Source organism: Sorex fumeus, unplaced genomic scaffold (assembly GCF_029834395.1).
Source record: "Sorex fumeus unplaced genomic scaffold, SorFum_2.1 ptg000139l, whole genome shotgun sequence".
Classification (NCBI taxonomy): Eukaryota; Metazoa; Chordata; class Mammalia; order Eulipotyphla; family Soricidae; genus Sorex; species Sorex fumeus.
The window spans coordinates 1,926,854-1,940,719 of NW_026606196.1; positions in this window are offsets into that span (position 1 = coordinate 1,926,854).

Here is a 13,866-nt window from a genome sequence, read left to right on the forward strand (position 1 = left end):
CGGCTGCGAGTGTTAACACGCAGCTGAAACCAGCCTTGGGTTGCTTGGACATTCGCCAGTGGTGAAACGAAAACCTGCTGGGAGTGGAGAACAAGATGAATTCAAGATTCGCATGAATGAATGAAACATTCTGTAGTGTAGATTGCAATGGTTTCTGAGGTTTGTATTGTCTGAACTGGAAAAAGAAGAACTCACCAGTGTTGAGTCGCTAGACCGTGAACAGCACGGGTTCGAGTGTGAATAGACCGCTGAAAACCATCATTGCGTTACTAGAACATTCAGCAGTGGTGCAATGAAAACCTGCCGGGAGTGGAGATTCAGATGAATTCCAGATTCGCAGTGAATGAATGGAACATTCTCTAGTGGTGATTCCAATGATTTCTGAAGGCTGGGTTTTGTGGACACGAAAATGTAGAGCTGAACAGGGTGGAATGGATAGCCAAATGAACAGCACGTCTCGTAGTAAGAACAGGCCACTGAAAACCAGCTTTGGCTTAATTGGACATTCACAAGTGGTGTAACGAAAACCTGACGGGAGTTGAGAATTAGATGAATTTCAGATTTGCAGTCAATGAATGGAACATTCTGTGGAGGAGATACCAATTGTTTCTGAAGTTTGGGTTATGTGGACAGGAAAATGGAGCTGAAGAGGGTTGAGTGGATAGCAAATTGAACAGCACGGCTGAGAGTATGAGCAGGCCACTTAAAACCAGCATTGGCTTACTTGGATATTTACCAGTGGTGTCACGAAAACCTGCCGGGAGTGGAGATTCAGATGAATTCCAGATTCGCTGTGAATGAATGGAACATTCTGTAGTGGAGATAACAATGATTTCTCCAGTCTCTGTGGTGTGGACAGGAAAATGTAGAGCTGGCCAGGGTTGAGTGGATAGCCAATTGAACAGCACCACTGCGCTTGTGAAGAAAACACTTAAAACATTGGGTTACTTGGACATTCAACAGTGGTGTAACGAAAACCTGCCGGGAGTGGAGGTTCAGAGGAATTCCAGATTCGCAGTGAATGAATGGAACATTCTCTAGTGGAGATTCCAATGATTTCTGAAGGCTGGGTCGTGTGGAAGGAAAATCAAGAACTAATCAGGATTTAGTGGAAAGCCAATTGTATAGCATGGCTGCGAGTGTGAACATGCAGCTGAAAACCAGCATTGGGTTACTTGGACATTCATCAGTGGTGTAAGGAAAACCTGCATGGAGTGGAGAGTCAGTTGAATTCCACATTCGCAGTGAATGAATGGAACATTCTGTAGAGGAGATTCCAATGATTTCTGAAGCCTGTGTTGTGTGGACAGGAAAATGAAGAGCTGACCAGGCTTGAATCGATAGCCAAGTAAACAGCAGGGCTGCGAATATGAACAGGCCGCTGAAAACCAGCATTGGGTTACTTGGACATTCAACAGTGGTGTAATGAAAACCTGCGTGGAGTTGAGAGTCAGATGAATTCCAGATTCGCAGTGAATGAATGGAACATTCTGTAGTGGAGATAACAAAGATTTCTGAAGGCTGGTAGTGTGGTGGGACAATGAAGAGCTGAACAGGGTGGAGTGAATTGTCAATTAAACAGCACGGCTGCGAGTATGAACAGGCCTCTGAAAACCAGCATTGGCTTACTTGGACATTCACAAGTGGTGTAATGTTAACCAGGCGGGAGTGGAGAATCAGATAAACTCCAGACTCGCAGTGAATGAATGGAACATTCTGTAGTGGAGATTGCAATGATTTCTGAAATCTGGATTGTGGGGACACGAAAATGAAGAGCTGACCAGTGTTGAGTGGATAGCCTGTAAAAAGCCTCGGCTTCGAATGTGAACAGACCACTGAAAACCAGTATTGCATTACTTCGACTTTCAGCAGTGGTGTAACGAAAGCCTGCGTGGAGTGCAGATTCAGATGAATTCCAGATTCCCAGTGAATGAATGGAACATCCTGTAGTGGAGATTACAATGATTTCTGAAGGCTGGGTTGTGTGCACAGGAAAATGAGGAGCAAAACAGGTTGAGTGGATAGCCAATTGAACAGCACGACTGCGAACATGAACAGGCCTCTGAAAACCAGCATTGTTTTACTTGGACATTCACAAGTGGTGTAAGATAAATCTGCAGGTAGTGGAGATTCAGTTGAATTCCAGATTCGCAGTGAATGAATGGAACATTCTGTACTGGAGATTGCAATGATTTCTCAAGTCTGGATTGTTTGGACATGAAAATGAAGAGCTGACCACAGTTGTGTGGATACCCAGTAAAAAGCAGGGCTTAGAGTGTGAACAGACCGCTGAAAACCAGCATTGTGTTACTTGGACATTCATAAGTGGTGTAATGAAAGCCTACCTGGAGTGCAGATTCAGATGAATTCCAGATTGGCAGTGAATGAATGGAACATTCTGTACTGGCGATTCCAATGATTTCTGAAGTCTGATATTGTGGAAAAGAAAATGAAAGGCTGACCAGGTTTGAGTGGATAGACAATTGAACAGCACACTGCGAGTGTGAAAAGGCAGCTGAAAACCAGCATTGGATTACTTGGTCATTCACCAGTGCTGTAATGAAAACCTGCCTGGAGTGGAGAGTCAGATGAATTGCAGAATCGCAGTGAATGAATGGAACAGTCTGTAGTGGAGATCCCAATGATTTCTGAAGGCTGGTTTGTGTGGAGAGGAAAATGAAGAGCTGACCAATATTGAGTGGATAGCCCATTGAACAGCACTTCTGCGAGTTGAACATGCCTCTGAAAACCAGTATTGAGTTACTTGGACATTCACCAGTGGTGTAACGAAAACCTGCCGGGAGTGGAGGTTCAGATGAATTCCAGATTCGCAGTGAATGAATGGAACATTCTCTAGTGGTGATTCCAATGATTTCTGAAGGCTGGGTTTTGTGGACACGAAAATGTAGAGCTGAACAGGGTGGAGTGGATAGCCAAATGAACAGCACGTCTCTTAGTATGAACAGGCCACTGAAAACCAGCATTGGCTTACTTGGACATTCACAAGTGGTGTAACGATAACCCGCCGGGAGTTGAGAGTCAGATGAATTTAAGATTCGCAGTGAATGAACGGAACATTCTGTGGAGGAGATACCAATTATTTCTGAAGGTTGGGTTATGAGGACAGGAAAATGTAAAGCTGAATAGGGTTGGGTGGATAGCAAATTGAACAGCACGGCTGAGTGTGTTAGCAGGCGGCTTAAAACCAGCATTGTCTTCCTTGGACATTTACCAGTGGTGTCACGAAAACCTTCCAGGAGTGGAGACTCTGATGAATTCCAGATTCGCGTGATTGAATGGAACATTCTGTAGTGGTGATTGCCAACATTTAGAAATCTGGATAGTCTGGACAGGATATTGAAGAGCTGACCGATATTGAGTGGATAGCCAATGAACAGCACGGTTTCGAGTGTGAACAGACCACTAAGAAGCAGCATTGCATTACTTGGACATTCATCAGTGGTGTAACGAAAGCCTTCCTGGAATGCAGATTCAGATTATTTCCAGATTCACAGTGAATGAATGGAAATTTCTGTAGTAGAGATTCCAATGATTTCTGAACGCTGGGTTGTGTGGACAGGAAAATGAAGAAGAGCTGACTAGGTTTGACTGGATTGCCAATTGAACAGCAAGGCTGTGAGTGTGAACAGCCGCTGAAAACCAGCATTGGATTACCTGGTCATTCACCAGTGTTGTTAGGAAAATCTGCCTGGTGTGGAGAGTCAGAGGAATTCCAGATTCGCAGGGAACGAATGGAACATTCTGAAGTGGAGATAAGAATGATTTCTGAAGGCTCGGTGTGTGGAAGGAAAATCAAGAGCTAACCAGCGTTCACTGGATAGCCAATTGAACAGCACGGCTGCGAGTGTTAACACGCAGCTGAAACCAGCCTTGGGTTGCTTGGACATTCACCAGTGGTGAAACGAAAACCTGCTGGGAGTGGAGAACAAGATGAATTCAAGATTCGCGTGAATGAATGAAACATTCTGTAGTGTAGATTGCAATGGTTTCTGAGGTTTGTATTGTCTGAACTGGAAAAAGAAGAACTCACCAGTGTTGAGTCGCTAGACCGTGAACAGCACGGGTTCGAGTGTGAATAGACCGCTGAAAACCATCATTGCGTTACTTGAACATTCAGCAGTGGTGCAATGGAAACCTGCCGGGAGTGGAGATTCAGATGAATTCCAGATTCGCAGTGAATGAATGGAACATTCTCTAGTGGTGATTCCAATGATTTCTGAAGGCTGGGTTTTGTGGACACGAAAATGTAGAGCTGAACAGGGTGGAATGGATAGCCAAATGAACAGCACGTCTCGTAGTAAGAACAGGCCACTGAAAACCAGCTTTGGCTTAATTGGACATTCACAAGTGGTGTAACGAAAACCTGACGGGAGTTGAGAATTAGATGAATTTCAGATTTGCAGTCAATGAATGGAACATTCTGTGGAGGAGATACCAATTGTTTCTGAGGTTTGGGTTATGTGGACAGGAAAATGGAGCTGAAGAGGGTTGAGTGGATAGCAAATTGAACAGCACGGCTGAGAGTATGAGCAGGCCACTTAAAACCAGCATTGGCTTACTTGGATATTTACCAGTGGTGTCACGAAAACCTGCCGGGAGTGGAGATTCAGATGAATTCCAGATTCGCTGTGAATGAATGGAACATTCTGTAGTGGAGATAACAATGATTTCTCCAGTCTCTGTGGTGTGGACAGGAAAATGTAGAGCTGGCCAGGGTTGAGTGGATAGCCAATTGAACAGCACCACTGCGCTTGTGAAGAAAACACTTAAAACATTGGGTTACTTGGACATTCAACAGTGGTGTAACGAAAACCTGCCGGGAGTGGAGGTTCAGAGGAATTCCAGATTCGCAGTGAATGAATGGAACATTCTCTAGTGGAGATTCCAATGATTTCTGAAGGCTGGGTCGTGTGGAAGGAAAATCAAGAACTAATCAGGATTTAGTGGAAAGCCAATTGTATAGCATGGCTGCGAGTGTGAACATGCAGCTGAAAACCAGCATTGGGTTACTTGGACATTCATCAGTGGTGTAAGGAAAACCTGCATGGAGTGGAGAGTCAGTTGAATTCCACATTCGCAGTGAATGAATGGAACATTCTGTAGAGGAGATTCCAATGATTTCTGAAGCCTGTGTTGTGTGGACAGGAAAATGAAGAGCTGACCAGGCTTGAATCGATAGCCAAGTAAACAGCAGGGCTGCGAATATGAACAGGCCGCTGAAAACCAGCATTGGGTTACTTGGACATTCAACAGTGGTGTAATGAAAACCTGCGTGGAGTTGAGAGTCAGATGAATTCCAGATTCGCAGTGAATGAATGGAACATTCTGTAGTGGAGATAACAAAGATTTCTGAAGGCTGGTAGTGTGGTGGGACAATGAAGAGCTGAACAGGGTGGAGTGAATTGTCAATTAAACAGCACGGCTGCGAGTATGAACAGGCCTCTGAAAACCAGCATTGGCTTACTTGGACATTCACAAGTGGTGTAATGTTAACCAGGCGGGAGTGGAGAATCAGATAAACTCCAGACTCGCAGTGAATGAATGGAACATTCTGTAGTGGAGATTGCAATGATTTCTGAAATCTGGATTGTGGGGACACGAAAATGAAGAGCTGACCAGTGTTGAGTGGATAGCCTGTAAAAAGCCTCGGCTTCGAATGTGAACAGACCACTGAAAACCAGTATTGCATTACTTCGACTTTCAGCAGTGGTGTAACGAAAGCCTGCGTGGAGTGCAGATTCAGATGAATTCCAGATTCCCAGTGAATGAATGGAACATCCTGTAGTGGAGATTACAATGATTTCTGAAGGCTGGGTTGTGTGCACAGGAAAATGAGGAGCAAAACAGGTTGAGTGGATAGCCAATTGAACAGCACGACTGCGAACATGAACAGGCCTCTGAAAACCAGCATTGTTTTACTTGGACATTCACAAGTGGTGTAAGATAAATCTGCAGGTAGTGGAGATTCAGTTGAATTCCAGATTCGCATTGAATGAATGGAACATTCTGTACTGGAGATTGCAATGATTTCTCAAGTCTGGATTGTTTGGACATGAAAATGAAGAGCTGACCACAGTTGTGTGGATACCCAGTAAAAAGCAGGGCTTAGAGTGTGAACAGACCGCTGAAAACCAGCATTGTGTTACTTGGACATTCATAAGTGGTGTAATGAAAGCCTACCTGGAGTGCAGATTCAGATGAATTCCAGATTGTCAGTGAATGAATGGAACATTCTGTACTGGCGATTCCAATGATTTCTGAAGTCTGATATTGTGGAAAAGAAAATGAAAGGCTGACCAGGTTTGAGTGGCTAGACAATTGAACAGCACACTGCGAGTGTGAAAAGGCGGCTGAAAACCAGCATTGGATTACTTGGTCATTCACCAGTGCTGTAATGAAAACCTGCCTGGAGCGGAGAGTCAGATGAATTGCAGAATCGCAGTGAATGAATGGAACAGTCTGTAGTGGAGATCCCAATGATTTCTGAAGGCTGGTTTGTGTGGAGAGGAAAATGAAGAGCTGACCAATATTGAGTGGATAGCCCATTGAACAGCACTTCTGCGAGTTGAACATGCCTCTGAAAACCAGTATTGAGTTACTTGGACATTCACCAGTGGCGTAACGAAAACCTGCCGGGAGTGGAGGTTCAGATGAATTCCAGATTCGCAGTGAATGAATGGAACATTCTCTAGTGGTGATTCCAATGATTTCTGAAGGCTGGGTTTTGTGGACACGAAAATGTAGAGCTGAACAGGGTGGAGTGGATAGCCAAATGAACAGCACGTCTCTTAGTATGAACAGGCCACTGAAAACCAGCATTGGCTTACTTGGACATTCACAAGTGGTGTAACGATAACCCGCCGGGAGTTGAGAGTCAGATGAATTTAAGATTCGCAGTGAATGAACGGAACATTCTGTGGAGGAGATACCAATTATTTCTGAAGGTTGGGTTATGAGGACAGGAAAATGTAGAGCTGAATAGGGTTGGGTGGATAGCAAATTGAACAGCACGGCTGAGTGTGTTAGCAGGCGGCTTAAAACCAGCATTGTCTTCCTTGGACATTTACCAGTGGTGTCACGAAAACCTTCCAGGAGTGGAGACTCTGATGAATTCCAGATTCGCGTGATTGAATGGAACATTCTGTAGTGGTGATTGCCAACATTTAGAAATCTGGATAGTCTGGACAGGATATTGAAGAGCTGACCGATATTGAGTGGATAGCCAATGAACAGCACGGTTTCGAGTGTGAACAGACCACTAAGAAGCAGCATTGCATTACTTGGACATTCATCAGTGGTGTAACGAAAGCCTTCCTGGAATGCAGATTCAGATTATTTCCAGATTCACAGTGAATGAATGGAAATTTCTGTAGTAGAGATTCCAATGATTTCTGAACGCTGGGTTGTGTGGACAGGAAAATGAAGAAGAGCTGACTAGGTTTGACTGGATTGCCAATTGAACAGCAAGGCTGTGAGTGTGAACAGCCGCTGAAAACCAGCATTGGATTACCTGGTCATTCACCAGTGTTGTTAGGAAAATCTGCCTGGTGTGGAGAGTCAGAGGAATTCCAGATTCGCAGGGAACGAATGGAACATTCTGAAGTGGAGATAAGAATGATTTCTGAAGGCTCGGTGTGTGGAAGGAAAATCAAGAGCTAACCAGCGTTCACTGGATAGCCAATTGAACAGCACGGCTGCGAGTGTTAACACGCAGCTGAAACCAGCCTTGGGTTGCTTGGACATTCACCAGTGGTGAAACGAAAACCTGCTGGGAGTGGAGAACAAGATGAATTCAAGATTCGCGTGAATGAATGAAACATTCTGTAGTGTAGATTGCAATGGTTTCTGAGGTTTGTATTGTCTGAACTGGAAAAAGAAGAACTCACCAGTGTTGAGTCGCTAGACCGTGAACAGCACGGGTTCGAGTGTGAATAGACCGCTGAAAACCATCATTGCGTTACTTGAACATTCAGCAGTGGTGCAATGAAAACCTGCCGGGAGTGGAGATTCAGATGAATTCCAGATTCGCAGTGAATGAATGGAACATTCTCTAGTGGTGATTCCAATGATTTCTGAAGGCTGGGTTTTGTGGACACGAAAATGTAGAGCTGAACAGGGTGGAATGGATAGCCAAATGAACAGCACGTCTCGTAGTAAGAACAGGCCACTGAAAACCAGCTTTGGCTTAATTGGACATTCACAAGTGGTGTAACGAAAACCTGACGGGAGTTGAGAATTAGATGAATTTCAGATTTGCAGTCAATGAATGGAACATTCTGTGGAGGAGATACCAATTGTTTCTGAGGTTTGGGTTATGTGGACAGGAAAATGGAGCTGAAGAGGGTTGAGTGGATAGCAAATTGAACAGCACGGCTGAGAGTATGAGCAGGCCACTTAAAACCAGCATTGGCTTACTTGGATATTTACCAGTGGTGTCACGAAAACCTGCCGGGAGTGGAGATTCAGATGAATTCCAGATTCGCTGTGAATGAATGGAACATTCTGTAGTGGAGATAACAATGATTTCTCCAGTCTCTGTGGTGTGGACAGGAAAATGTAGAGCTGGCCAGGGTTGAGTGGATAGCCAATTGAACAGCACCACTGCGCTTGTGAAGAAAACACTTAAAACATTGGGTTACTTGGACATTCAACAGTGGTGTAACGAAAACCTGCCGGGAGTGGAGGTTCAGAAGAATTCCAGATTCGCAGTGAATGAATGGAACATTCTCTAGTGGAGATTCCAATGATTTCTGAAGGCTGGGTCGTGTGGAAGGAAAATCAAGAACTAATCAGGATTTAGTGGAAAGCCAATTGTATAGCATGGCTGCGAGTGTGAACATGCAGCTGAAAACCAGCATTGGGTTACTTGGACATTCATCAGTGGTGTAAGGAAAACCTGCATGGAGTGGAGAGTCAGTTGAATTCCACATTCGCAGTGAATGAATGGAACATTCTGTAGAGGAGATTCCAATGATTTCTGAAGCCTGTGTTGTGTGGACAGGAAAATGAAGAGCTGACCAGGCTTGAATCGATAGCCAAGTAAACAGCAGGGCTGCGAATATGAACAGGCCGCTGAAAACCAGCATTGGGTTACTTGGACATTCAACAGTGGTGTAATGAAAACCTGCGTGGAGTTGAGAGTCAGATGAATTCCAGATTCGCAGTGAATGAATGGAACATTCTGTAGTGGAGATAACAAAGATTTCTGAAGGCTGGTAGTGTGGTGGGACAATGAAGAGCTGAACAGGGTGGAGTGAATTGTCAATTAAACAGCACGGCTGCGAGTATGAACAGGCCTCTGAAAACCAGCATTGGCTTACTTGGACATTCACAAGTGGTGTAATGTTAACCAGGCGGGAGTGGAGAATCAGATAAACTCCAGACTCGCAGTGAATGAATGGAACATTCTGTAGTGGAGATTGCAATGATTTCTGAAATCTGGATTGTGGGGACACGAAAATGAAGAGCTGACCAGTGTTGAGTGGATAGCCTGTAAAAAGCCTCGGCTTCGAATGTGAACAGACCACTGAAAACCAGTATTGCATTACTTCGACTTTCAGCAGTGGTGTAACGAAAGCCTGCGTGGAGTGCAGATTCAGATGAATTCCAGATTCCCAGTGAATGAATGGAACATCCTGTAGTGGAGATTACAATGATTTCTGAAGGCTGGGTTGTGTGCACAGGAAAATGAGGAGCAAAACAGGTTGAGTGGATAGCCAATTGAACAGCACGACTGCGAACATGAACAGGCCTCTGAAAACCAGCATTGTTTTACTTGGACATTCACAAGTGGTGTAAGATAAATCTGCAGGTAGTGGAGATTCAGTTGAATTCCAGATTCGCAGTGAATGAATGGAACATTCTGTACTGGAGATTGCAATGATGTCTCAAGTCTGGATTGTTTGGACATGAAAATGAAGAGCTGACCACAGTTGTGTGGATACCCAGTAAAAAGCAGGGCTTAGAGTGTGAACAGACCGCTGAAAACCAGCATTGTGTTACTTGGACATTCATAAGTGGTGTAATGAAAGCCTACCTGGAGTGCAGATTCAGATGAATTCCAGATTGGCAGTGAATGAATGGAACATTCTGTACTGGCGATTCCAATGATTTCTGAAGTCTGATATTGTGGAAAAGAAAATGAAAGGCTGACCAGGTTTGAGTGGATAGACAATTGAACAGCACACTGCGAGTGTGAAAAGGCGGCTGAAAACCAGCATTGGATTACTTGGTCATTCACCAGTGCTGTAATGAAAACCTGCCTGGAGCGGAGAGTCAGATGAATTGCAGAATCGCAGTGAATGAATGGAACAGTCTGTAGTGGAGATCCCAATTATTTCTGAAGGCTGGTTTGTGTGGAGAGGAAAATGAAGAGCTGACCAATATTGAGTGGATAGCCCATTGAACAGCACTTCTGCGAGTTGAACATGCCTCTGAAAACCAGTATTGAGTTACTTGGACATTCACCAGTGGCGAAACAAAAACCTGCCAGGAGTGGAGGTTCAGATGAATTCCAGATTCGCAGTGAATGAATGGAACATTCTCTAGTGGTGATTCCAATGATTTCTGAAGGCTGGGTTTTGTGGACACGAAAATGTAGAGCTGAACAGGGTGGAGTGGATAGCCAAATGAACAGCACGTCTCTTAGTATGAACAGGCCACTGAAAACCAGCATTGGCTTACTTGGACATTCACAAGTGGTGTAACGATAACCCGCCGGGAGTTGAGAGTCAGATGAATTTAAGATTCGCAGTGAATGAACGGAACATTCTGTGGAGGAGATACCAATTATTTCTGAAGGTTGGGTTATGAGGACAGGAAAATGTAGAGCTGAATAGGGTTGGGTAGATAGCAAATTGAACAGCACGGCTGAGTGTGTTAGCAGGCGGCTTAAAACCAGCATTGTCTTCCTTGGACATTTACCAGTGGTGTCACGAAAACCTTCCAGGAGTGGAGACTCTGATGAATTCCAGATTCGCGTGATTGAATGGAACATTCTGTAGTGGTGATTGCCAACATTTAGAAATCTGGATAGTCTGGACAGGATATTGAAGAGCTGACCGATATTGAGTGGATAGCCAATGAACAGCACGGTTTCGAGTGTGAACAGACCACTAAGAAGCAGCATTGCATTACTTGGACATTCATCAGTGGTGTAACGAAAGCCTTCCTGGAATGCAGATTCAGATTATTTCCAGATTCACAGTGAATGAATGGAAATTTCTGTAGTAGAGATTCCAATGATTTCTGAACGCTGGGTTGTGTGGACAGGAAAATGAAGAAGAGCTGACTAGGTTTGACTGGATTGCCAATTGAACAGCAAGGCTGTGAGTGTGAACAGCCGCTGAAAACCAGCATTGGATTACCTGGTCATTCACCAGTGTTGTTAGGAAAATCTGCCTGGTGTGGAGAGTCAGAGGAATTCCAGATTCGCAGGGAACGAATGGAACATTCTGAAGTGGAGATAAGAATGATTTCTGAAGGCTCGGTGTGTGGAAGGAAAATCAAGAGCTAACCAGCGTTCACTGGATAGCCAATTGAACAGCACGGCTGCGAGTGTTAACACGCAGCTGAAACCAGCCTTGGGTTGCTTGGACATTCACCAGTGGTGAAACGAAAACCTGCTGGGAGTGGAGAACAAGATGAATTCAAGATTCGCGTGAATGAATGAAACATTCTGTAGTGTAGATTGCAATGGTTTCTGAGGTTTGTATTGTCTGAACTGGAAAAAGAAGAACTCACCAGTGTTGAGTCGCTAGACCGTGAACAGCACGGGTTCGAGTGTGAATAGACCGCTGAAAACCATCATTGCGTTACTTGAACATTCAGCAGTGGTGCAATGAAAACCTGCCGGGAGTGGAGATTCAGATGAATTCCAGATTCGCAGTGAATGAATGGAACATTCTCTAGTGGTGATTCCAATGATTTCTGAAGGCTGGGTTTGTGGACACGAAAATGTAGAGCTGAACAGGGTGGAATGGATAGCCAAATGAACAGCACGTCTCGTAGTAAGAACAGGCCACTGAAAACCAGCTTTGGCTTAATTGGACATTCACAAGTGGTGTAACGAAAACCTGACGGGAGTTGAGAATTAGATGAATTTCAGATTTGCAGTCAATGAATGGAACATTCTGTGGAGGAGATACCAATTGTTTCTGAGGTTTGGGTTATGTGGACAGGAAAATGGAGCTGAAGAGGGTTGAGTGGATAGCAAATTGAACAGCACGGCTGAGAGTATGAGCAGGCCACTTAAAACCAGCATTGGCTTACTTGGATATTTACCAGTGGTGTCACGAAAACCTGCCGGGAGTGGAGATTCAGATGAATTCCAGATTCGCTTTGAATGAATGGAACATTCTGTAGTGGAGATAACAATGATTTCTCCAGTCTCTGTGGTTTGGACAGGAAAATGTAGAGCTGGCCAGGGTTGAGTGGATAGCCAATTGAACAGCACCACTGCGCTTGTGAAGAAAACACTTAAAACATTGGGTTACTTGGACATTCAACAGTGGTGTAACGAAAACCTGCCGGGAGTGGAGGTTCAGAGGAATTCCAGATTCGCAGTGAATGAATGGAACATTCTCTAGTGGAGATTCCAATGATTTCTAAAGGCTGGGTCGTGTGGAAGGAACATCAAGAACTAATCAGGATTTAGTGGAAAGCCAATTGTATAGCATGGCTGCGAGTGTGAACATGCAGATGAAAACCAGCATTGGGTTACTTGGACATTCATCAGTGGTGTAAGGAAAACCTGCATGGAGTGGAGAGTCAGTTGAATTCCACATTCGCAGTGAATGAATGGAACATTCTGTAGAGGAGATTCCAATGATTTCTGAAGCCTGTGTTGTGTGGACAGGAAAATGAAGAGCTGACCAGGCTTGAATCGATAGCCAAGTAAACAGCAGGGCTGCGAATATGAACAGGCCGCTGAAAACCAGCGTTGGGTTACTTGGACATTCAACAGTGGTGTAATGAAAACCTGCGTGGAGTTGAGAGTCAGATGAATTCCAGATTCGCAGTGAATGAATGGAACATTCTGTAGTGGAGATAACAAAGATTTCTGAAGGCTGGTAGTGTGGTGGGACAATGAAGAGCTGAACAGGGTGGAGTGAATTGTCAATTAAACAGCACGGCTGCGAGTATGAACAGGCCTCTGAAAACCAGCATTGGCTTACTTGGACATTCACAAGTGGTGTAATGTTAACCAGGCGGGAGTGGAGAATCAGTTAAACTCCAGACTCGCAGTGAATGAATGGAACATTCTGTAGTGGAGATTGCAATGATTTCTGAAATCTGGATTGTGGGGACACGAAAATGAAGAGCTGACCAGTGTTGAGTGGATAGCCTGTAAAAAGCCTCGGCTTCGAATGTGAACAGACCACTGAAAACCAGTATTGCATTACTTCGACTTTCAGCAGTGGTGTAACGAAAGCCTGCGTGGAGTGCAGATTCAGATGAATTCCAGATTCCCAGTGAATGAATGGAACATCCTGTAGTGGAGATTACAATGATTTCTGAAGGCTGGGTTGTGTGCACAGGAAAATGAGGAGCAAAACAGGTTGAGTGGATAGCCAATTGAACAGCACGACTGCGAACATGAACAGGCCTCTGAAAACCAGCATTGTTTTACTTGGACATTCACAAGTGGTGTAAGATAAATCTGCAGGTAGTGGAGATTCAGTTGAATTCCAGATTCGCAGTGAATGAATGGAACATTCTGTACTGGAGATTGCAATGATTTCTCAAGTCTGGATTGTTTGGACATGAAAATGAAGAGCTGACCACAGTTGTGTGGATACCCAGTAAAAAGCAGGGCTTAGAGTGTGAACAGACCGCTGAAAACCA